Here is a 25344-nt window from a genome sequence, read left to right as displayed (position 1 = left end):
GTGATGCTAACAGTAGCCCACAAATCTCTCAACTAGTTTTGCTCAGCCTGTATTTATGACAGTTACATTGCTCTATGTTGTGGGGGAAAGCAGGTGACACAGCTTGCCCCCTTGATGCACAGGGCTGTGTTTCAAAGGACTACGACAAGCCCAGAAGAGCACAGCATAGAACAGCTTATACGTAATTGAGTATCACATCACAAAACATACTGCATGCATCTATCCATGAAAATGGGGTTTATGTAGGCACATGCAAAATGGGTCTCCTGCTCAAAACCCAGCAAATCCTGATTTTAAAAAATCATATACTGAAATGTAAGACGACATACCTTTGGGTTTGTTGCTAAATCCCCATGTCGATGTAATTCCTTCACTGCCATCTGAAATCGTTCAGCTTAAGGCACTTTCCACGCCAAGCAAAGAAAGCTCAACTCAGAAGGGAAAGATCCTTCTTGATGGGACGCATCATCTGTGACAACCGGACACCTTCCCGCCCACTGAAACATAGCAGCAGAGTTAAAAGCAGCTTTTAAATTCCAAGTGGAGAGGTGCAAAGTCTGAAAACTACAGGACATTCTCTTCCTAGCACAAAATAATCAACTTTTTCCCACTTCTCTGCAAACCCCAACCCCGGTGTTTTGTGTTTTTCACACTGCAGCACAGAAAGCCAGTACCCACAGCTGCACAAGGACTTCCAGTGCCAGTGTGCAAAGCATCGAGGAGTCTGGGCTCAGTCTTGGCAGTACAGGAGCGATCCACCTCAAATGCACTGCACAGTCTGCACCTGGGGGTATCACAGGTCAATAGTTAATCACTGCTTTTCCTCCCAGTAACAATAAGGAGAGAAAAAAAGAAAATCTCCTTACATCCATGGCTCTTCTTTACAGGCTAGAGGTTTATGGAAGTGATGACCCATTTCACCCAACATTCAAGACACCTTCTGAACAATTTTCAGAACTGTCCCCAAACCCCCAGATCTTACACAACAATCAGTCCAAAGAAAGTACAGAGGTCTCTGCGCTACTGGACACATGCAGGAACACTTGTGTTTACTGAACACCTTTGTAAAGGGAAAAGGCATTACACCAGCGTACCAGATCCTTGCCCAAAAGACTTTTCAAACCACCTGTTTGTTGACGCAGTCACTGCACTTCAACCCTTCCACCCACGACAACATCCTCTCAGGGGGCAGACTTGCCTGCTCTTGATCACAGAATCAGTCAGCAGAGCTCATATTGAACCAAGCTAAAAACTGGGCCCAGCCTCTACGTTCACGGTTGGGATACACGGCTCCTATCACAGGGCTCACATGGCAGTCCCACCTGGCTTACGTATCTGAAGTTGCATTTCCCACGGGTCAAATATTCCTCTTCACATCTGCCTTGAAACTGAGGGCTCATGGTCAGCGAGAGAAGGGAGTTCCTTGCCTCCTGTGCAGTCAGGTCACGTTCCCCTGCTAAAGGCAGCCTGCTCAGGCCTCCCATTTGTGTACAATCTGTTAAAAGAGTAAAATCAAGTCTGAAGGTTATTCATTTGCTTCCTTAAACATTCTACCATTTGCAGCATTCGGCCCCCAGAAGATGACTTCTGACATAGCAACTTCAACCAAGCAACTGGCAGTTCAACAGAATCACCAACAGCCAGGTCTGTACCCTTGGGGAGACACTTTCAAAGCTCTTTGGAGGATCGCACTGGATCTGTGTGCTTTAGACCCCACTGCGTGGATTTACTGTTTTACTGGCAAAGGTTTTATGTACCACACGTGAACATCTTCAAAACACCTGCTGTAATGGTCTCATGCGTAAACAGACACAATGATCCTCTAATATCACACACGAAGAACTCAATGGATGCTCCTACCAAGGCAGTGGTTCCCTTCTGTAGCCACTGAACAAGCAAAAGGATGGATCAGAACGACATTATCAAGCTCTGAAGCAAAATTTCTGTCCTCCTTTAGCTGTAATTTAGAGCTTCATTGAGTGCTGAAGAGTGTCAGCCTGACAGCTCTGAAGCAGGAAGCGCTTGATCCTCTGTGCCAGAACCGCACCGGCACTGGCCACACAAGCTGCCTGCGTACTCGCAGGGTCAGGGTCAGGGTCCGGGTCCGGGTCAGGGTCTGTACTGCCCTGCCACCGCAACACAGAAGTGAGGAAAGTGAAATGGAGATAGAAGTGTTCATTTTCCACGTAGTTGATGCTGGCAGCTTCTTGCCTCCAGCATTCCTGCACCTCAGGAGCCTGGGAAATGACAACAAATGAGAAAGTTCCTAAAAATAATTTGCCTAACACACCACAGCGTAGCACTTCCATATGCCCACACCACACTTCTGGCTCCCAGCTGCTCTCCTGTGCTTCCCTTTAGCTACCTGGGAGGCACCTTTTCCATCTCCTCAGATCTCAGAACACCCAACTCACGGCTCTAACATTCTTCCCCTTCCTCTCAACATCTTCCTGGTGGTCTCCGCTTTCTGCCCTCCAGATTAGGGCCTTATCATAACAGGACAAGGATAGCACTGGGGGTTTTTTCTGTAAGGAAGCCAAATACTTAAAACTCTTAATTAAAATATAAATTTTAAAGAGGAAGGGAAAAGCCAAAATGACAGCCAAGTGGAAGTTTCATTTGGTGCTCAAACCACCTGAACACTTCTGCTGCAGCTGCAGCCGAGAGCTGGCCCTTAGATGCCTGATCAGGATAAAGCCCCAAATCCTGCCACTAAGGTTTCAAATGACAAAATAACATCATCTAAGGGAAGGCAAAATGGATAAACACAAACATCGCCGTATGTTTACAGGGCCTTCACAGCACAGTGGTTCTCTGATGGCACCCAGAACTTAGCAGTATGAAGAATTACAAAGGTCAAGTGCTCTCTATAAGCGATGCACCCTTAAATCAACACTAGTGACAAAAGAGCCAAGCACTTGACTTGCAGAACGGCAGACGATTCCTGACTTTCTCCACAGCTTCTACTACTGATGAAGCTTACAACCACCTCACCATTTGGGAACAACATCCGTTGCTAGTGTTGCTCTGGTTGGAAACTCAGCAGGCTGGCACGTTCCTTCCTTCAGAGCCAGAAGGAATTTGTCGTTACAGGAATTCTCATGCCACTGAACTGGCAGCAAGGTACACAAGCCTCTTAATCCCTTTTTATACTTCTGCGCTTGTGCCATATAACCATTCTCCACTCTCCATCTCACCACCTCTCCAAGCAGAAAAGTCCCATCTGCCACACACTTGTCACAAACTACGTAGGATATGACACAGGTTTCAAATACACCGGAAAGTATCAAATCAGACACTTTAAAACATAAAAGAAAACTAAAAAAAGGTGGCAGTGGGAAATTATTTTCTACCTTGACTGTTAGGTTCACAAGCTGCTAGTAGTTAACATTAATGGCGCACTATTTCAAGGTCGCTGCTAGTAGTTAACATTAATGGCGCACTATTTCAAGGTCGCTGCTAGTAGTTAACATTAATGGCGCACTATTTCAAGGTCGTGATGGCAACCTGCAATGTGTGGGTATCAGCGAGAGAACTGCTGCCTTGCACCAGTTCAGGTGCTCCACCTATACCTTGTCACAGATTTGAATTTTTTGTTTGCTTGTTTTAAATGCTTATCAGGGTAGGATTTGCCTACCAAGACCAGATTTTAAGTGAAGTTACATTAAGCTGCTCTTGCTTTAAGTACAGCAAGATAGCTCCACTGCTACATTCAGCCACAAGAACGTAAACACCTCCAGCTTCATAGACACCCATACATTATTTTTGTAAGGAACAAATGACTAAACATGGAACAACACTATGGAAAAAGCAAAAGAATGCACACAATCAGCATTTCCCTATTTGGACCAAAACCCAAACATCTCTAACAGCAGATAAGTCTGAATTAAAAATCAACCACATCCAGATCCCAAACGGGGTAGGGGTTATTGTATGCCACAGACCTGGACTTGACTGTTGAAGGAAATCACGCGCTACGGAAAATTTGAGGTGGTTCTGCGGAAGGTTAACTACAGCCTTGGCAACTTCCTTGGGACATGAAAGGTACGTGCGCTACAGTACCACCCGCAATAAAGGAAACCAGTCTCGCAGTTTGAGTTCAATACCACATCCGCAAACCAAATGAGGCTGCTACGTTTGAGGAACACTGATGGAAACCTCACCTGCCATCCCAAAGTTATGCTACGGCATTTCTTCCCTTTTTGCCACTTTCCTCAGCCTTGGTACATCTTTTGCAGAATCTGAAGCAAGGGCCCATAGCTTCTTCCTGTTTCTAACAGTGAATGTCTGGGTTTCACACGTTGGTTTCTTGTGCGGCGCCAATAAGACCCAACACTCGCCTTCAGAAATGCATCCGTACACTAGGCAAGAAAAGGAAAATTACCAGTCACGACATTGTACTGCCCACAGGGCAACAGAGTGCCCCACTCGTAAGAGGATTTAAGGCCGTAAATAACCCTCAAATATCTTCATGAACAAGCACAGTTTAATCATGTGCTTTTAATCTGACTACCGACACAATCTAACAAGAAGACACATTAAGGGAAGCAGAGCTGTAGTTAAAAAAGTGGGGCTTCTCTTTCCTCTCCTGAGGGTTTACCATCCAGAGCTGGCTGAAGTTCTGAACCTGCAAACCGCTCCCCCATGCTTGTATGCTCGCTCTGGGAAACAAAGACGGCTGTTTGAATTCTTTTGCAGGTACAATCTTTCTTTACTTTTGAGTTGGAATGAAATGAAAAGCTGCCATCAGTCCCACTTACGGCACAGAGACACCCCTATGTTCCACGCACACGCCTGCCCAGAAACGCATGCAGAGGGAAGCCATCCCTTGGGTATCAAACACAGAAACAGCACTGAAAACCTTGACTTCTGAGAGTCCCTGCAGCGTTCTCCCAGGCCAATACACAGCATGCTTGTGGCAGGATCACCACTGCGTGTGCGTCACTTGCTTTCATTTCCATCTTCATCTCTAACCTGGCACTTGCCACCTCCAGAATGCAGCATGCATAAAAGCAATTCCGTTTACTATAAGCACAGCACCGTGTGAACCTTCTGCATGAAGCCCGGTATTTAAAGGAATTGCTATAAAGAATAAAAATCTGCCGGCACCACTGACACACAGACACGCTGTGTTTTCTGAAGAGGGCCGATACATGAAACCTGCAAACTAAGGACTGCGACAGCTCGCTCCTTGCCCCTCTTCTTTTGCCCTCAGGCTGGTGCAGGAGCTCCTTTCACCAGAGCAGGCACACCACAGACACAGCCTCACCGAGGGGAAGGGTGGGGAGGGGATAAGGGCAGAGGGGGAAAGGAAAGACCCACAGAAGCAGCTTTGCTGCCCACTGCCAAAGTCACAAGCCGCTCACGGATCCTGTCCCCTCGCCCTGCCTCTGCTGGTCTGTGCCTCCGTCCCCCTTCCCGCCCCTCCGCTCCTCTCCCTAGCCCTCTCTCCTGCTGCTGATCCTGCATCCCTTGCGGCACCCCCCTGCCCCTCTGTCTCTGTCCCGCTGCATCCCTCTGCCCGCTCCTCGTCAGTCCCTGTCCTTTCTCCATCCCTGCCCAGCCCCCCCCGCTCTCCCTGCCCCTCTCCGGCCACCCCTCCGCCTTGACCCACCTCTCCCTGCCGCTCAGTGCCTCCCTTCCCCTCGTCTCTGCCCACGGGGGCTCCGGGGCCGGGGCCTGTGCTCGGGCAGTCCCGGGAAGGGGCCATGGCGCCTACAGGGCCCGGGCTGGGGGCTGGTGTCCTCCCAGGGCCTGACTGCTGGGCAGGGATGTCCCATGGCCTGCTGGGAGAAGGCGTGCCCCGGGGCATGCTGGGAGCTGTAGGCCCGGGGCCACCCCATGGCCAGGTTGTTCCCGGGGCATGCTGGGAGCTGTAGGCCCGGGGCCGCCCCATGGCCAGGCTGTTCCCGGGGCATGCTGGGAGCTGTAGGCCTGGCACCACCCCATGGCCAGGCTGTTCCCAGGGCATGCTGGGAGCTGTAGGCCTGGCACCACCCCATGGCCAGGCTGTTCCCGGGGCATGCTGGGAGCTGTAGGCCTGGCACCACCCCATGGCCAGGCTGTTCCCGGGGCATGCTGGGAGCTGTAGGCCTGGCACCACCCCATGGCCAGGCTGTTCCCGGGGCATGCTGGGAGCTGCCACTGCCCACCCTCAGCCTCCTGGCAGCCATGTTGGGCTGGGCAGGCACAGCCTGTGCTGGGGCTGTGGCCCGGCTGAGGGGACCTGTGGCCGGCCGTGGGGTGAGGGATGCCCCTTGGGCTGGCACAGGGGTGTCTGCTGCCTGCTGGCTGCCCGGGGGTTCTGTGGGGAGGTTCCAGCCCCCCGCTGTGCCAGGCCCCGGGGCAGCTGGAGTCAGGGTTGGCCGGGGCAGCCCTGGGGGGGAGCTGAGAGCTAAGGAGGGAAAGAGGCGCCGGCAGGTGCCCCGGGCACGGGCACCGGGCACCCCGACTTGCAGAGCCCCCTGGAGCCGCCCCGGCGTCTGTAGGTCCTGCAGGAATAGGGCTAGCGTGTTTTTCTGCTGACTCTGACGGGGCTCTGGCTACACCTGTCCTGCTGAGGGACTGGGAACATGCAGCTGCCTGGGAGAGTCACCAGCCAGAGTATGAGTGCTCAAGCCTTGTTTCCCTTGCTGGAAAACACTTCATTTTTAAATACAGCCTCTCAGCGGCGAGATCCAGGCAGTCGGGATTGCTTCCTGTAGGGAGCAGCCTGGTGACTCGAGGCTGCTGCCTTCAGTGGCAGAGCTGGACGCTTCTCCTCGCTGACAGGATTAAGTTATAAAGAATCACTCGGAGAGGCTGCAGCTAAAGCAGTGCACTCAGCCAGAGCCAAAATGCTCCATGGCACCACCCATACACAGCTCCACCAGAGAAGGTGCCAGGAAGGACTTCTGTTTGTGGTTCTCACTTCAAGTTGTTTACAGGCCTGGCTGTAGGCGATGGATACGCAGCCTCCCAGCGGGGTGCCAGGGCTGACGGGCTGGGAGACGGCATGGGTAGGTGATGGCTTTATACTTGGAGAGCTGCCCGCTCAAAGCCCAAATGTGAGCGAGGGCTCTCTTGCAGATGGGGGAGTATAGACCCTCTTCACAACTTCCTCACATGCTCTCACCCATAATTTCAATACAATGGGTGTGGGGAGCATGTCTGACTGGCCTGTCAGAAACCCCATGCCTCAGCCCAGACTACAGCCCACAACTTGCAAGTTCCTGCTTTTGTTGTTGTTAAGACCGAGGCAATTGTGCTACTGCTCTGTGTTTATTTTTGTGCTGTTCTTCAGCAATACATGGTTGACCACTGAAGCCTGGTGGCTGTGCTGAACTGGTAGGGGGCCAGTTCCCTGGTACTCTGTGGCAGATGGTCCAGTTTTCCAGGCATGGATGATGGGTGCTGGTGCCGGGTCTGGCTCTCAGTACATGCTGGGATGTGCAGGACGGCTGTCTGAGCGCAAGGGTCAGCTGCTGCTGTTGGCCTGTTTTCTCGCAGCGAGGCGCCTGTGGAGAGAGGAGGCTGCTGAGACCCTACGGCAGCTGTGGTGCTGTATGGGGGTTAGGGTGGGGGCAGTACCCGGGGCACTGTGGGGTGCACATGGGAGCTGTGGGCACAGAGAGCTCTCTTCAAAAAGTGGGCTCCCTGCACCCGTCGGCTGGGGCTCTGCTCGCCTGCCCATGGCTTGTCTCCTCTCGGCCCTGACCATCCTGACCTGCCTGCTCTGCCCACGCTGGAAAGGAGACCTGACTCCAGCAGACTGAGGGGAGCAAAGCTGGGCACGGCACTGCAGGGCTAGGAGAGCCTCCTGTTCTCTCTCTCAGCATGCTTGTGGAGTCCAGCACTCAGCTCCCCTGTCCATCCCTGACCAGACAAGGGGACAGCCTCGGCTCTCTGTTCGGTGGGGTGCTCTGAAGAGAGGATGCTCTCTGCAGAATACGTATCCAGAGCCCTGCGCAGGCAAAACCCCTGCCCGTGCTGACAACACGCACACTGGCAGTGCTGGAAAGCACATGGGACAGATTGACTCTCTTTCTCCAAAGAAAACTTGACAGCTTCCTCACCAATCCCAGTTGCTTGGACATCTTGGCTGAGGTGAACACCTGGGATTTAAGGCATCACCTAGCAGGGTGATTTCTTCTCCTAGGCTCACTGGTAGGGAGAGAGATGCCGCTCTGGCATTTCTCCCTTTCTGGGGCAGCCTCATCCCTCGTTGTTTTGACTTTCTGACCTTGCTCTGCCCATATCTGTCACCTGGTCTGCTCTTGTCGAGGCAGGGTTGCTTCTAGCAAACACTTGCTTAGCAAGTTAGCAAGGTAACACGTAGCTAACCCAAGAATTGAGAGGCCCGGTCAAACACCTCACCGCAGAATTCTCAGCGGACTTTGGCCAGTAACTAACTCGGCATTCCAGAAGACCCTACCACGAAATGCTTCATGGCTTAAAGCAGCCAGCTAATATGGAAGTTTGGGGAAAAAAACCCCAACAACTCACCGTCTCCTCTTCCTCCACACAACGATGACACAACACAACACCATCCCATATAGGACGGAGCCCAAAACTGCCACAGCACCTTCAATGCAGTACTTCCGGAAACTTTTATGATCCTCAGCATCTGAGCTGCTCTGGCCTTCTACTCCTGTCGAAAAAATCTGCACGTTAGTGAGTCCTGCACAGTCACGGCAATCTCACAGGAGGTTAGAAATGTCCAAAAAATGATCAATCCCTTTCTGCTTGTGGAGGCTACGGCTTCTCCACACATGCCTCTGCCCTCAGCTTCCCAACTTCTCTGGTTCAGAGGGACGTATACCCACCTGGTGCTGCTTTATACAGCTCTTTTATGAATTCATCTAGGTCTGGCGATGACACGTGGGGAGGCTTCTCTGCATTGTCCGCAGGTTTTCTTCCTTGAGGCACGTGAAAGAAAGTATCAAGTTAAAGCTCTCACTAATAAGATACTTAGCAGGAGTGCTTCGTCTGTGAACTCAGCCAGGACTGACGATGCGCCCCTGGCATACCAGGTGAGCTCCAGCACAGGATCCAGACCAGGAGCTGGAGCCACAGCTGCAACCAAACACCCATGAGAAGTTTGTGACATGCACTGTGACAGACGCTGGCACAACGGAAGAGCAGAACCTTTGAGGGGATCATGTCATGACATGGCACACGCAATGACAAAGGTCTATACTGCCACACCTGCAAGGGACGCCTCGCTCACATTTGGGCTTGGAGCGGGCAGCTCTCCAAGTAAGAAGCCGTCACGTACCCATACCGTCTCCCAGCCCGTCAGCCCTGGCAACCCGCTGGGAAGCTGCATATCCATCGCCTGCAGCCAGGCCTGTAAACAAACAGAACAGAGAAGCTCCCCTGAAATCACACACCTCCGCCCCAAAGTCACCCGCCTCCCAGGTACTGCCACACCTCACAGGGCACGCAATACCAATAGTAACTACAATGGGTAGGGCTGGAGTCACTCAGGCTCCACCTGAGTGTCAAGAAAACGCACTGGTCTGGGACCAAAATAAGCCCAAAAGGGGGAAGCTGTTGTCTCAACTCCCAAATTACTACACTCTGGTTTAGAGGGTAACTACACGTGAAACAAATCTGTGCACAAAGTTCCGGTCAAGCTGACCCACTCTCTGAAGCAGTTATGCATGAAGGGACTTCTCATGAAGGGAGGCAGCCTTAGGAAAGCCGGGAAACAAAGACCAGAGAGCAGTAAGAACACCATTATCTAAGCAATGCAGAACAGAGCCTTCAAGTGAGGAAAGTTTTGGTCGCGAGAGAATGCAAGCTGACAAGACCTTGCCATCCGCTGACATCAACAGAAAATTAGGTGAAAATAGGACAAAGACAAATGTGGCAGTGGGAGGTCACGACCTCCAACCCAAATAGGTCCCTCCAGAAGAGGGCAAAACCCTGCCTGGGAAGCACGCGTATTTAGTAAAGTCCTTCACCAGTGTTAGCTGAGGCATAGAAGAGCCCACGGTCTCCCAAAACAAGAGGAAAAGCATGACCAAGGTACCAGAACCACAACTAGAAAGAGGTAAAGCACCACTGACTCAATGCACAGCCCTTCAGTTTAGCTGCCTTCAAGTCAGGCGTCCTGCCTGAAGCTGGGTGTCCAGCCCCCACCTCTCCCTGCCCCCAAGGTGTCACGGAGAGTCTTCTACCCGTCAGGGAGAACAACGGGCATGAAGGAGGCTGTGAAGCTGGGGCTGCTGCGATCCTGGCCAGGGCATGCCTACAGACGCAGCAAAGGCTGCCAGGCTCAGTGACCCCAAGCTGCCTGTGCATCCTCTCGGCCACCCACGGGCAGTCTCCCCTCCGGCAACTGGCAGCAAGGCACGAGCATCTCCAGTTCCTGCCAGCTGGGTACCAACAGCTGCCCACAACAGCTCTGGCCGGGAACGGTGTCACCAGGGCCGCAGCTGTGCCTGGGACTCAGCCTGAACCACAAGCCGCAGCAGAGACTCCGGACCATCTCTGCAGCTCACCAGTGCTTGCAAGGCATGAAATCCAGCATCAGTGCAGCAAGGCTCTGATCGATCCCTTTCTGCTTGTGGAGGCTACGGCTTCTCCACACATGCCTCTGCCCTCAGCTTCCCAACTTCTCTGGTTCAGAGGGACGTATACCCACCTGGTGCTGCTTTATCCAGATCTTTCATGATTTCCTCTAGGTCTGGCGATGACACGTGGGGAGGCTTCTCTGTATTGCCAACAGGTTTTCTTCCTTGAGGCACGTGAAAGAAAGTATCAAGTTAAAGCTCTCACTAATAAGATACTTAGCAGGAGTGCTTCGTCTGTGAACTCAGCCAGGACTGACGATGCGCCCCTGGCATACCAGGTGAGCTCCAGCACAGGATCCAGACCAGGAGCTGGAGCCACAGCTGCAACCAAACACCCATGAGAAGTTTGTGACATGCACTGTGACAGACGCTGGCACAACGGAAGAGCAGAACCTTTGAGGGGATCATGTCATGACATGGCACACGCAATGACAAAGGTCTATACTGCCACACCTGCAAGGGACGCCTCGCTCACATTTGGGCTTGGAGCGGGCAGCTCTCCAAGTAAGAAGCCATCACATACCCATGCCGTCTCCCAGCCCGTCAGCCCTGGCACCCCGCTGGGAAGCTGCATATCCATCGCCTGCAGCCAGGCCTGTAAACAAACAGAACAGAGAAGCTCCCCTGAAATCACACACCTCCGCCCCAAAGTCACCCGCCTCCCAGGTACTGCCACACCTCACAGGGCACGCAATACCAATAGTGACTACAATGTGTAGGGCTGGAGTCACTCAGGCTCCACCTGAGTGTCAAGAAAACGCACTGGTCTGGGACCAAAATAAGCCCAAAAGGGGCAAGTTGTTGTCTCAACTCCCAAATTACTACACTCTGGTTTAGAGGGTAACTACACGTAAAACAAATCTGTGCACAAAGTTCCGGTCAAGCTGACCCACTCTCTGAAGCAGTTATGCATGAAGGGACTTCTCATGAAGGGAGGCAGCCTTAGGAAAGCCGGGAAACAAAGACCAGAGAGCAGTAAGAACACCATTATCTAAGCAATGCAGAGCGAAGCCTTCAAGTGAGGAAAGTTTTGGTCGCGAGAGAATGCAAGCTGACAAGACCTTGCCATCCGCTGACATCAACAGAAAATTAGGTGAAAATAGGACAAAGACAAATGTGGCAGTGGGAGGTCACGACCTCCCACCCAAATAGGTCCCTCCAGAAGAGGGCAAAACCCTGCCTGGGAAGCACGCGTATTTAGTAAAGTCCTTCACCAGTGTTAGCTGAGGCATAGAAGAGCCCACGGTCTCCCAAAACAAGAGGAAAAGCATGACCAAGGTACCAGAACCACAACTAGAAAGAGGTAAAGCACCACTGACTCAATGCACAGCCCTTCAGTTTAGCTGCCTTCAAGTCAGGTGTCCTGCCTGAAGCTGGGTGTCCAGCCCCCACCTCTCCCTGCCCCCAAGGTGTCACGGAGAGTCTTCTACCCGTCAGGGACAACAACGGGCATGAACCAGGCTGTGAAGCTGGGGCTGCTGCGATCCTGGCCAGGGCATGCCTACAGACGCAGCAAAGGCTGCCAGGCTCAGTGACCCCAAGCTGCCTGTGCATCCTCTCGGCCACCCACGGGCAGTCTCCCCTCCGGCAACTGGCAGCAAGGCACGAGCATCTCCAGTTCCTGCCAGCTGGGTACCAACAGCTGCCCACAACAGCTCTGGCTGGGAACGGTGTCACCAGGGCCGCAGCTGTGCCTGGGACTCAGCCTGAACCACAAGCCGCAGCAGAGACTCCGGACCATCTCTGCAGCTCACCAGTGTTTGCAAGGCATGAAATCCAGCATCAGTGCAGCAAGGCTCTGATCGATCCCTTTCTGCTTGTGGAGGCTACGGCTTCTCCACACATGCCTCTGCCCTCAGCTTCCCAACTTCTCTGGTTCAGAGGGACGTATACCCACCTGGTGCTGCTTTATCCAGATCTTTCATGATTTCCTCTAGGTCTGGCGATGACACGTGGTGAGGCTTCTCTGTATTGCCAACACGTTTTCTTCCTTGAGGCACGTGAAAGAAAGTATCAAGTTAAAGCTCTCACTAATAAGATACTTAGCAGGAGTGCTTCGTCTGTGAACTCAGCCAGGACTGACGATGCGCCCCTGGCATACCAGGTGAGCTCCAGCACAGGATCCAGACCAGGAGCTGGAGCCACAGCTGCAACCAAACACCCATGAGAAGTTTGTGACATGCACTGTGACAGACGCTGGCACAACGGAAGAGCAGAACCTTTGAGGGGATCATGTCATGACATGGCACACGCAATGACAAAGGTCTATACTGCCACACCTGCAAGGGACGCCTCGCTCACATTTGGGCTTGGAGCGGGCAGCTCTCCAAGTAAGAAGCCGTCACGTACCCATGCCGTCTCCCAGCCCGTCAGCCCTGGCAACCCGCTGGGAAGCTGCATATCCATCGCCTGCAGCCAGGCCTGTAAACAAACAGAACAGAGAAGCTCCCCTGAAATCACACACCTCCGCCCCAAAGTCACCCGCCTCCCAGGTACTGCCACACCTCACAGGGCACGCAATACCAATAGTAACTACAATGGGTAGGGCTGGAGTCACTCAGGCTCCACCTGAGTGTCAAGAAAACGCACTGGTCTGGGACCAAAATAAGCCCAAAAGGGGGAAGTTGTTGTCTCAACTCCCAAATTACTACACTCTGGTTTAGAGGGTAACTACACGTAAAACAAATCTGTGCACAAAGTTCCGGTCAAGCTGACCCACTCTCTGAAGCAGTTATGCATGAAGGGACTTCTCATGAAGGGAGGCAGCCTTAGAAAAGCCGGGAAACAAAGACCAGAGAGCAGTAAGAACACCGTTATCTAAGCAATGCAGATCGAAGCCTTCAAGTGAGGAAAGTTTTGGTCGCGAGAGAATGCAAGCTGACAAGACCTTGCCATCCGCTGACATCAACAGAAAATTAGGTGAAAATAGGACAAAGACAAATGTGGCAGTGGGAGGTCATGACCTCCAACCCAAATAGGTCCCTCCAGAAGAGGGCAAAACCCTGCCCGGAGAGCATGCATAAAGACCTTCAGCACTGCTGTCTCAGGATGGGTACAATTTTGCTGTAGAAGCAAGAAACATGTAATCAGTCCTGTGTATGATAAGGAAGGTTCAATATACTATGAAGTATAAGAAGTGTGCACTGGACGGGGGAAGGGTGGGAAGATTCCATCGTATCTTCGGGGATCTGTCGACAGGCTGAACCTGTCTTCTCCCACATAGAGATGCCAACTGGGTAAGAACTATATTCAGTGACTATCTCATACCAGCTTTTATTAGGTGCGTTGTTTTAAGCTTGATTTGCAGTTACTATATTATCACCAGCAGTCTTTGAACCTTATCCTTTCATAAACTAGCAGTTTGTATAATAAAAATCTTGAGCTTGTGTAAGTCTCTGGAGATCTGAATAACTGATATAAGGATCTGGCTCAGTGACGTTGAATAGGTTAGTTGAATCACTCTCGTCTACAGTGGGCTGTCAAAACGCAGGTAGCGGGCTAGCTGGTCGGCCATGAGGGTATCGTCTGTCTGGGGAAATTGACAGGTTGATCAAATATGAAGGGTTTGAGGAATCCCCCTTCTTAATGTGACACACCTGTTGGCTGGGACCGGAAAGCTTTCAAAGTACTGTTTCCAGGCCACGTGCAACACCCTTCAAAGACCAGGTGGACAAACATACAGCCTCTTAGGAATTCTTACTGGGACAACTCTACTGGGCACTAAAGAAGCCCACAGGAAAGGACTGGAGGGAAAAAAAAAATCACCTTTTTTTTTGTCTCAGGGAGAAGTGCCTACTTCTGAGACTACTGAGAGTCTGCTGCACCACAGCTGCCCTGTTACTTCCCCTGGCCTGCGAGATGGGGCTGTGTGTTGGGGACCTGGCGTTGCCCAAGGAGAGCACTGCAGGGCTAGAGCAGGAATGCTCCCGCCTTCCTGAATGGACATCTCCCAAGGACAGATGTCCCCAAAGCTGATAGCCAGAGCGCAGCCCAGGAGCAGTGGAGTCACGGCACCAGGCACGGCTGTGACCCAGCCAGAGGACAAGCACTCCCGTGGACTAATGCCTGGCCCTGCTGTGCAGCTCTGGCCCCGACTCGCAGGCCGGGGAAGGCTGCCACACCACACTGCCCAGGGTTGGGTTCCAGCCCTCACCCGCCAACCTACCTAATCGCCACGGAGCAGCCCAAGTGTCCTGGGCTTGCAGGGCCACCAGGAGGAAGAGGATAAGGATGCAGGAGAGGGACACAGCCCCCTGTGCCTGCACCATGCTGCTGCTGCTGCTGCTGCTGCTGCTGCTGCTGCAGTCACCACTGCTGCTGCTGCTGCTGGCACTGATGGACCACGCCCACGGCACAACGTATCATGGTGTGGAACACTGGGGCTTGTGACCTCACAGCCCAGCCTCCTCAGGGCAGCCATGCCCCCGGCATGCTGCCACCCACCCAAGCACCCCCCTGGCACACCCCACCCCAGGAAGGCAGGGCTTCCAGTGGAGACCGAGACTGACACTGCGCTAAGGAGTGTTTTGACTGTCTAGAGCTTGATGATAGTGATGAAAGGGCCGAGTGTTTATGGGTACGAACGAGGGGAAAGGCCAGCAATGCAGATGTCATGGTGGGAGGCTCTTAAGACCACCACAGCAGGATGAAGAGGCAGATGAAATATTCTATCAATCAGCAGCTGGGAGAAATCTCACCATCGCTACCCTTGTTCTCATGAGGGAATTGAGCTTCCCAGATGTCTGCTGGAAATACAGTACAGCAGAGAGGAAAGGCTCTAGGAGCTTCCTGAGCTGTGCGGACGAGACCTTCCTGACCCAGCTGGTGAGGGAGCCTGCTAGGGAAGGAGCACCCTGCAGCTGTTGTTTGCTAACAGAGAAGGACTTGTGGGTGATGTGATGGCTGGAGGCCATCTGGGCCATGGCCATCGTGACATGTTAAGAGGTTTGATTCTTGAGAAGTAAGGAGGGGGGGCAGCAGAACTGCTCCCTTGGACTTCCAGAGAGCAGACTGCATCTGTCCTCTTTTTGAATAAAAATGCCGCGGTTTAGATATACGACTTATTTATAGAATTACAAGCATGGAAAACCAGTCTTTTCCATAAGAAAGCAACTACGGAACCTCTTCACTGACAGTAAATACCTCAATACGTGAGTACCCCATGCCACATGCCAATACCAACTCCAATGCAACATAACTGAAATACCTCCACTGGAGATACCAGTTCTGCAATTAAGTCTTGAGCTTTCCTCACAGAGCCTGCCACACCACCCGCTAGCATGTTCCGTTAACCTCCCAAACACTGGCCTTGAGAACCTGAGCGTGAAGCTGTTCTCAAGCACAAGCATGGAAATCCAACCATCAGTGGTCCGAGAGGTATGCAAAGATGAACATCTATGTCTCCCCTGTTGACACTCCTGAGGATAGGAAGCCAGAAGAGCTGTTCAGTTACCCAAGTCTAAATAGGTTTAGTATCTTTACTGAAAGCTGGCGAGACACAAGCCTAAGAAATCTTTGCTCCATATCTAACCATCGCTGAAACACTGAATCGAAAGGAAGCAAAGGAAGACAGAAGACACGCCAGGTCTGCCAAGCAAAGAACATGAGGAAGTTTCTCACCGCACAGAAGCACAGCTGCAGACAGAGTTCCTGCTGACAAGCAGGCAGCAGGAGTGAACTTTATCCATTTGGGACCCTTTGAGAACACCAGGCACCCAGATAGTGCTGAAGGATGCTTTGTACATAGCGGACCCTCGGAGAGAAGCAGACATGTCCAGTTTTATGCCCTGGGGAAGTGCCCTGACACTGTCCTGCCCCTCGGGTGGCGTAGGATAATTAAAATACAGGAACTTATTAGTAAGCATGGGCTAATTCCTGGCCCACTGTGATGCTAACAGTAGCCCACAAATCTCTCAACTAGTTTTGCTCAGCCTGTATTTATGACAGTTACATTGCTCTATGTTGTGGGGGAAAGCAGGTGACACAGCTTGCCCCCTTGATGCACAGGGCTGTGTTTCAAAGGACTACGACAAGCCCAGAAGAGCACAGCATAGAACAGCTTATACGTAATTGAGTATCACATCACAAAACATACTGCATGCATCTATCCATGAAAATGGGGTTTATGTAGGCACATGCAAAATGGGTCTCCTGCTCAAAACCCAGCAAATCCTGATTTTAAAAAATCATATACTGAAATGTAAGACGACATACCTTTGGGTTTGTTGCTAAATCCCCATGTCGATGTAATTCCTTCACTGCCATCTGAAATCGTTCAGCTTAAGGCACTTTCCACGCCAAGCAAAGAAAGCTCAACTCAGAAGGGAAAGATCCTTCTTGATGGGACGCATCATCTGTGACAACCGGACACCTTCCCGCCCACTGAAACATAGCAGCAGAGTTAAAAGCAGCTTTTAAATTCCAAGTGGAGAGGTGCAAAGTCTGAAAACTACAGGACATTCTCTTCCTAGCACAAAATAATCAACTTTTTCCCACTTCTCTGCAAACCCCAACCCCGGTGTTTTGTGTTTTTCACACTGCAGCACAGAAAGCCAGTACCCACAGCTGCACAAGGACTTCCAGTGCCAGTGTGCAAAGCATCGAGGAGTCTGGGCTCAGTCTTGGCAGTACAGGAGCGATCCACCTCAAATGCACTGCACAGTCTGCACCTGGGGGTATCACAGGTCAATAGTTAATCACTGCTTTTCCTCCCAGTAACAATAAGGAGAGAAAAAAAGAAAATCTCCTTACATCCATGGCTCTTCTTTACAGGCTAGAGGTTTATGGAAGTGATGACCCATTTCACCCAACATTCAAGACACCTTCTGAACAATTTTCAGAACTGTCCCCAAACCCCCAGATCTTACACAACAATCAGTCCAAAGAAAGTACAGAGGTCTCTGCGCTACTGGACACATGCAGGAACACTTGTGTTTACTGGACACCTTTGTAAAGGGAAAAGGCATTACGCCAGCGTACCAGATCCTTGCCCAAAAGACTTTTCAAACCACCTGTTTGTTGACGCAGTCACTGCACTTCAACCCTTCCACCCACGACAACATCCTCTCAGGGGGCAGACTTGCCTGCTCTTGATCACAGAATCAGTCAGCAGAGCTCATATTGAACCAAGCTAAAAACTGGGCCCAGCCTCTACGTTCACGGTTGGGATACACGGCTCCTATCACAGGGCTCACATGGCAGTCCCACCTGGCTTACGTATCTGAAGTTGCATTTCCCACGGGTCAAATATTCCTCTTCACATCTGCCTTGAAACTGAGGGCTCATGGTCAGCGAGAGAAGGGAGTTCCTTGCCTCCTGTGCAGTCAGGTCACGTTCCCCTGCTAAAGGCAGCCTGCTCAGGCCTCCCATTTGTGTACAATCTGTTAAAAGAGTAAAATCAAGTCTGAAGGTTATTCATTTGCTTCCTTAAACATTCTACCATTTGCAGCATTCGGCCCCCAGAAGATGACTTCTGACATAGCAACTTCAACCAAGCAACTGGCAGTTCAACAGAATCACCAACAGCCAGGTCTGTACCCTTGGGGAGACACTTTCAAAGCTCTTTGGAGGATCGCACTGGATCTGTGTGCTTTAGACCCCACTGCGTGGATTTACTGTTTTACTGGCAAAGGTTTTATGTACCACACGTGAACATCTTCAAAACACCTGCTGTAATGGTCTCATGCGTAAACAGACACAATGATCCTCTAATATCACACACGAAGAACTCAATGGATGCTCCTACCAAGGCAGTGGTTCCCTTCTGTAGCCACTGAACAAGCAAAAGGATGGATCAGAACGACATTATCAAGCTCTGAAGCAAAATTTCTGTCCTCCTTTAGCTGTAATTTAGAGCTTCATTGAGTGCTGAAGAGTGTCAGCCTGACAGCTCTGAAGCAGGAAGCGCTTGATCCTCTGTGCCAGAACCGCACCGGCACTGGCCACACAAGCTGCCTGCGTACTCGCAGGGTCAGGGTCAGGGTCCGGGTCCGGGTCAGGGTCTGTACTGCCCTGCCACCGCAACACAGAAGTGAGGAAAGTGAAATGGAGATAGAAGTGTTCATTTTCCACGTAGTTGATGCTGGCAGCTTCTTGCCTCCAGCATTCCTGCACCTCAGGAGCCTGGGAAATGACAACAAATGAGAAAGTTCCTAAAAATAATTTGCCTAACACACCACAGCGTAGCACTTCCATATGCCCACACCACACTTCTGGCTCCCAGCTGCTCTCCTGTGCTTCCCTTTAGCTACCTGGGAGGCACCTTTTCCATCTCCTCAGATCTCAGAACACCCAACTCATGGCTCTAACATTCTTCCCCTTCCTCTCAACATCTTCCTGGTGGTCTCCGCTTTCTGCCCTCCAGATTAGGGCCTTATCATAACAGGACAAGGATAGCACTGGGGGTTTTTTCTGTAAGGAAGCCAAATACTTAAAACTCTTAATTAAAATATAAATTTTAAAGAGGAAGGGAAAAGCCAAAATGACAGCCAAGTGGAAGTTTCATTTGGTGCTCAAACCACCTGAACACTTCTGCTGCAGCTGCAGCCGAGAGCTGGCCCTTAGATGCCTGATCAGGATAAAGCCCCAAATCCTGCCACTAAGGTTTCAAATGACAAAATAACATCATCTAAGGGAAGGCAAAATGGATAAACACAAACATCGCCGTATGTTTACAGGGCCTTCACAGCACAGTGGTTCTCTGATGGCACCCAGAACTTAGCAGTATGAAGAATTACAAAGGTCAAGTGCTCTTTATAAGCGATGCACCCTTAAATCAACACTAGTGACAAAAGAGCCAAGCACTTGACTTGCAGAACGGCAGACGATTCCTGACTTTCTCCACAGCTTCTACTACTGATGAAGCTTACAACCACCTCACCATTTGGGAACAACATCCGTTGCTAGTGTTGCTCTGGTTGGAAACTCAGCAGGCTGGCACGTTCCTTCCTTCAGAGCCAGAAGGAATTTGTCGTTACAGGAATTCTCATGCCACTGAACTGGCAGCAAGGTACACAAGCCTCTTAATCCCTTTTTATACTTCTGCGCTTGTGCCATATAACCATTCTCCACTCTCCATCTCACCACCTCTCCAAGCAGAAAAGTCCCATCTGCCACACACTTGTCACAAACTACGTAGGATATGACACAGGTTTCAAATACATCAGAAAGTATCAAATCAGACACTTTAAAACATAAAAGAAAACTAAAAAAAGGTGGCAGTGGGAAATTATTTTCTACCTTGACTGTTAGGTTCACAAGCTGCTAGTAGTTAACATTAATGGTGCACTATTTCAAGGTCGCTGCTAGTAGTTAACATTAATGGCGCACTATTTCAAGGTCGCTGCTAGTAGTTAACATTAATGGCGCACTATTTCAAGGTCGTGATGGCAACCTGCAATGTGTGGGTATCAGCGAGAGAACTGCTGCCTTGCACCAGTTCAGGTGCTCCACCTATACCTTGTCACAGATTTGAATTTTTTGTTTGCTTGTTTTAAATGCTTATCAGGGTAGGATTTGCCTACCAAGACCAGATTTTAAGTGAAGTTACATTAAGCTGCTCTTGCTTTAAGTACAGCAAGATAGCTCCACTGCTACATTCAGCCACAAGAACGTAAACACCTCCAGCTTCATAGACACCCATACATTATTTTTGTAAGGAACAAATGACTAAACATGGAACAACACTATGGAAAAAGCAAAAGAATGCACACAATCAGCATTTCCCTATTTGGACCAAAACCCAAACATCTCTAACAGCAGATAAGTCTGAATTAAAAATCAACCACATCCAGATCCCAAACGGGGTAGGGGTTATTGTATGCCACAGACCTGGACTTGACTGTTGAAGGAAATCACGCGCTACGGAAAATTTGAGGTGGTTCTGCGGAAGGTTAACTACAGCCTTGGCAACTTCCTTGGGACATGAAAGGTACGTGCGCTACAGTACCACCCGCAATAAAGGAAACCAGTCTCGCAGTTTGAGTTCAATACCACATCCGCAAACCAAATGAGGCTGCTACGTTTGAGGAACACTGATGGAAACCTCACCTGCCATCCCAAAGTTATGCTACGGCATTTCTTCCCTTTTTGCCACTTTCCTCAGCCTTGGTACATCTTTTGCAGAATCTGAAGCAAGGGCCCATAGCTTCTTCCTGTTTCTAACAGTGAATGTCTGGGTTTCACACGTTGGTTTCTTGTGCGGCGCCAATAAGACCCAACACTCGCCTTCAGAAATGCATCCGTACACTAGGCAAGAAAAGGAAAATTACCAGTCACGACATTGTACTGCCCACAGGGCAACAGAGTGCCCCACTCGTAAGAGGATTTAAGGCCGTAAATAACCCTCAAATATCTTCATGAACAAGCACAGTTTAATCATGTGCTTTTAATCTGACTACCGACACAATCTAACAAGAAGACACATTAAGGGAAGCAGAGCTGTAGTTAAAAAAGTGGGGCTTCTCTTTCCTCTCCTGAGGGTTTACCATCCAGAGCTGGCTGAAGTTCTGAACCTGCAAACCGCTCCCCCATGCTTGTATGCTCGCTCTGGGAAACAAAGACGGCTGTTTGAATTCTTTTGCAGGTACAATCTTTCTTTACTTTTGAGTTGGAATGAAATGAAAAGCTGCCATCAGTCCCACTTACGGCACAGAGACACCCCTATGTTCCACGCACACGCCTGCCCAGAAACGCATGCAGAGGGAAGCCATCCCTTGGGTATCAAACACAGAAACAGCACTGAAAACCTTGACTTCTGAGAGTCCCTGCAGCGTTCTCCCAGGCCAATACACAGCATGCTTGTGGCAGGATCACCACTGCGTGTGCGTCACTTGCTTTCATTTCCATCTTCATCTCTAACCTGGCACTTGCCACCTCCAGAATGCAGCATGCATAAAAGCAATTCCGTTTACTACAAGCACAGCACCGTGTGAACCTTCTGCATGAAGCCCGGTATTTAAAGGAATTGCTATAAAGAATAAAAATCTGCCGGCACCACTGACACACAGACACGCTGTGTTTTCTGAAGAGGGCCGATACATGAAACCTGCAAACTAAGGACTGCGACAAACTAAGCTCGCTCCTTGCCCCTCTTCTTTTGCCCTCAGGCTGGTGCAGGAGCTCCTTTCACCAGAGCAGGCACACCACAGACACAGCCTCACCGAGGGGAAGGGTGGGGAGGGGATAAGGGCAGAGGGGGAAAGGAAAGACCCACAGAAGCAGCTTTGCTGCCCACTGCCAAAGTCACAAGCCGCTCACGGATCCTGTCCCCTCGCCCTGCCTCTGCTGGTCTGTGCCTCCGTCCCCCTTCCCGCCCCTCCGCTCCTCTCCCTAGCCCTCTCTCCTGCTGCTGATCCTGCATCCCTTGCGGCACCCCCCTGCCCCTCTGTCTCTGTCCCGCTGCATCCCTCTGCCCGCTCCTCGTCAGTCCCTGTCCTTTCTCCATCCCTGCCCAGCCCCCCCCGCTCTCCCTGCCCCTCTCCGGCCACCCCTCCGCCTTGACCCACCTCTCCCTGCCGCTCAGTGCCTCCCTTCCCCTCGTCTCTGCCCACGGGGGCTCCGGGGCCGGGGCCTGTGCTCGGGCAGTCCCGGGAAGGGGCCATGGGGCCTACAGGGCCCGGGCTGGGGGCTGGTGTCCTCCCAAGGCCTGACTGCTGGGCAGGGATGTCCCATGGCCTGCTGGGAGAAGGCGTGCCCCAGGGCATGCTGGGAGCTGTAGGCCCGGGGCCACCCCATGGCCAGGTTGTTCCCGGGGCATGCTGGGAGCTGTAGGCCTGGCACCACCCCATGGCCAGGCTGTTCCCGGGGCATGCTGGGAGCTGTAGGCCTGGCACCACCCCATGGCCAGGCTGTTCCCGGGGCATGCTGGGAGCTGTAGGCCCGGGGCCACCCCATGGCCAGGCTGTTCCCGGGGCATGCTGGGAGCTGTAGGCCTGGCACCACCCCATGGCCAGGCTGTTCCCGGGGCATGCTGGGAGCTGCCACTGCCCACCCTCAGCCTCCTGGCAGCCATGTTGGGCTGGGCAGGCACAGCCTGTGCTGGGGCTGTGGCCCGGCTGAGGGGACCTGTGGCCGGCCGTGGGGTGAGGGATGCCCCTTGGGCTGGCACAGGGGTGTCTGCTGCCTGCTGGCTGCCCGGGGGTTCTGTGGGGAGGTTCCAGCCCCCCGCTGTGCCAGGCCCCGGGGCAGCTGGAGTCAGGGTTGGCCGGGGCAGCCCTGGGGGGGAGCTGAGAGCTAAGGAGGGAAAGAGGCGCCGGCAGGTGCCCCGGGCACGGGCACCGGGCACCCCGACTTGCAGAGCCCCCTGGAGCCGCCCCGGCGTCTGTAGGTCCTGCAGGAATAGGGCTAGCGTGTTTTTCTGCTGACTCCGACGGGGCTCTGGCTACACCTGTCCTGCTGAGGGACTGGGAACATGCAGCTGCCTGGGAGAGTCACCAGCCAGAGTATGAGTGCTCAAGCCTTGTTTCCCTTGCTGGAAAACACTTCATTTTTAAATACAGCCTCTCAGCGGCGAGATCCAGGCAGTCGGGATTGCTTCCTGTAGGGAGCAGCCTGGTGACTGGAGGCTGCTGCCTTCAGTGGCAGAGCTGGACGCTTCTCCTCGCTGACAGGATTAAGTTATAAAGAATCACTCGGAGAGGCTGCAGCTAAAGCAGTGCACTCAGCCAGAGCCAAAATGCTCCATGGCACCACCCATACACAGCTCCACCAGAGAAGGTGCCAGGAAGGACTTCTGTTTGTGGTTCTCACTTCAAGTTGTTTACAGGCCTGGCTGCAGGCGATGGATACGCAGCCTCCCAGCGGGGTGCCAGGGCTGACGGGCTGGGAGACGGCATGGGTAGGTGATGGCTTTATACTTGGAGAGCTGCCCGCTCAAAGCCCAAATGTGAGCGAGGGCTCTCTTGCAGATGGGGGAGTATAGACCCTCTTCACAACTTCCTCACATGCTCTCACCCATAATTTCAATACAATGGGTGTGGGGAGCATGTCTGACTGGCCTGTCAGAAACCCCATGCCTCAGCCCAGACTACAGCCCACAACTTGCAAGTTCCTGCTTTTGTTGTTGTTAAGACCGAGGCAATTGTGCTACTGCTCTGTGTTTATTTTTGTGCTGTTCTTCAGCAATACATGGTTGACCACTGAAGCCTGGTGGCTGTGCTGAACTGGTAGGGGGCCAGTTCCCTGGTACTCTGTGGCAGATGGTCCAGTTTTCCAGGCATGGATGATGGGTGCTGGTGCCGGGTCTGGCTCTCAGTACATGCTGGGATGTGCAGGACGGCTGTCTGAGCGCAAGGGTCAGCTGCTGCTGTTGGCCTGTTTTCTCGCAGCGAGGCGCCTGTGGAGAGAGGAGGCTGCTGAGACCCTACGGCAGCTGTGGTGCTGTATGGGGGTTAGGGTGGGGGCAGTACCCGGTGCACTGTGGGGTGCACATGGGAGCTGTGGGCACAGAGAGCTCTCTTCAAAAAGTGGGCTCCCTGCACCCGTCGGCTGGGGCTCTGCTCGCCTGCCCATGGCTTGTCTCCTCTCGGCCCTGACCATCCTGACCTGCCTGCTCTGCCCACGCTGGAAAGGAGACCTGACTCCAGCAGACTGAGGGGAGCAAAGCTGGGCACGGCACTGCAGGGCTAGGAGAGCCTCCTGTTCTCTCTCTCAGCATGCTTGTGGAGTCCAGCACTCAGCTCCCCTGTCCATCCCTGACCAGACAAGGGGACAGCCTCGGCTCTCTGTTCGGTGGGGTGCTCTGAAGAGAGGATGCTCTCTGCAGAATACGTATCCAGAGCCCTGCGCAGGCAAAACCCCTGCCCGTGCTGACAACACGCACACTGGCAGTGCTGGAAAGCACATGGGACAGATTGACTCTCTTTCTCCAAAGAAAACTTGACAGCTTCCTCACCAATCCCAGTTGCTTGGACATCTTGGCTGAGGTGAACACCTGGGATCTAAGGCATCACCTAGCAGGGTGATTTCTTCTCCTAGGCTCACTGGTAGGGAGAGAGATGCCGCTCTGGCATTTCTCCCTTTCTGGGGCAGCCTCATCCCTCGTTGTTTTGACTTTCTGACCTTGCTCTGCCCATATCTGTCACCTGGTCTGCTCTTGTCGAGGCAGGGTTGCTTCTAGCAAACACTTGCTTAGCAAGTTAGCAAGGTAACACGTAGCTAACCCAAGAATTGAGAGGCCCGGTCAAACACCTCACCGCAGAATTCTCAGCGGACTTTGGCCAGTAACTAACTCGGCATTCCAGAAGACCCTACCACGAAATGCTTCATGGCTTAAAGCAGCCAGCTAATATGGAAGTTTGGGGAAAAAAACCCCAACAACTCACCGTCTCCTCTTCCTCCACACAATGATGACACAACACAACACCATCCCATATAGGACGGAGCCCAAAACTGCCACAGCACCTTCAATGCAGTACTTCCGGAAACTTTTATGATCCTCAGCATCTGAGCTGCTCTGGCCTTCTACTCCTGTCGAAAAAATCTGCACGTTAGTGAGTCCTGCACAGTCACGGCAATCTCACAGGAGGTTAGAAATGTCCAAAAAATGATCAATCCCTTTCTGCTTGTGGAGGCTACGGCTTCTCCACACATGCCTCTGCCCTCAGCTTCCCAACTTCTCTGGTTCAGAGGGACGTATACCCACCTGGTGCTGCTTTATACAGCTCTTTTATGAATTCATCTAGGTCTGGCGATGACACGTGGGGAGGCTTCTCTGCATTGTCCGCAGGTTTTCTTCCTTGAGGCACGTGAAAGAAAGTATCAAGTTAAAGCTCTCACTAATAAGATA

At 52.0% G+C, this 25344-nt stretch overlaps 3 long non-coding RNA genes across 3 annotated transcripts; all 3 read right to left on the bottom strand.

Moving 5' to 3' along the window:
* Nucleotides 1-1065: 1065 nt before the first annotated feature.
* LOC129735119 (uncharacterized) lies at nucleotides 1066-5742 on the bottom strand. The gene is made up of 3 exons (XR_008730572.1): nucleotides 5615-5742; nucleotides 4164-4361; nucleotides 1066-1495 (listed from the first exon to the last, which is right to left on the bottom strand). It is a non-coding gene; the product is annotated as an uncharacterized LOC129735119 (long non-coding RNA).
* A 1169-nt stretch (nucleotides 5743-6911) lies between these two features.
* LOC129735123 (uncharacterized) lies at nucleotides 6912-8953 on the bottom strand. Its single transcript, XR_008730577.1, has 3 exons — nucleotides 8805-8953; nucleotides 8485-8629; nucleotides 6912-7496 (listed from the first exon to the last, which is right to left on the bottom strand). It is a non-coding gene; the product is annotated as an uncharacterized LOC129735123 (long non-coding RNA).
* An 8604-nt stretch (nucleotides 8954-17557) lies between these two features.
* On the bottom strand, nucleotides 17558-22139 carry LOC129735121 (uncharacterized). The gene is made up of 3 exons (XR_008730574.1): nucleotides 22064-22139; nucleotides 20607-20804; nucleotides 17558-17938 (listed from the first exon to the last, which is right to left on the bottom strand). It is a non-coding gene; the product is annotated as an uncharacterized LOC129735121 (long non-coding RNA).
* Between the last annotated feature and the right edge of the window lie 3205 nt (nucleotides 22140-25344).

This window comes from Falco cherrug, unplaced genomic scaffold, assembly GCF_023634085.1.
Source record: "Falco cherrug isolate bFalChe1 unplaced genomic scaffold, bFalChe1.pri scaffold_35, whole genome shotgun sequence".
In the NCBI taxonomy this organism is placed as follows: Eukaryota; Metazoa; Chordata; class Aves; order Falconiformes; family Falconidae; genus Falco; species Falco cherrug.
Note: the sequence above shows the minus strand (reverse complement) of the source record. Positions and strands in the feature narration are given on the sequence as shown.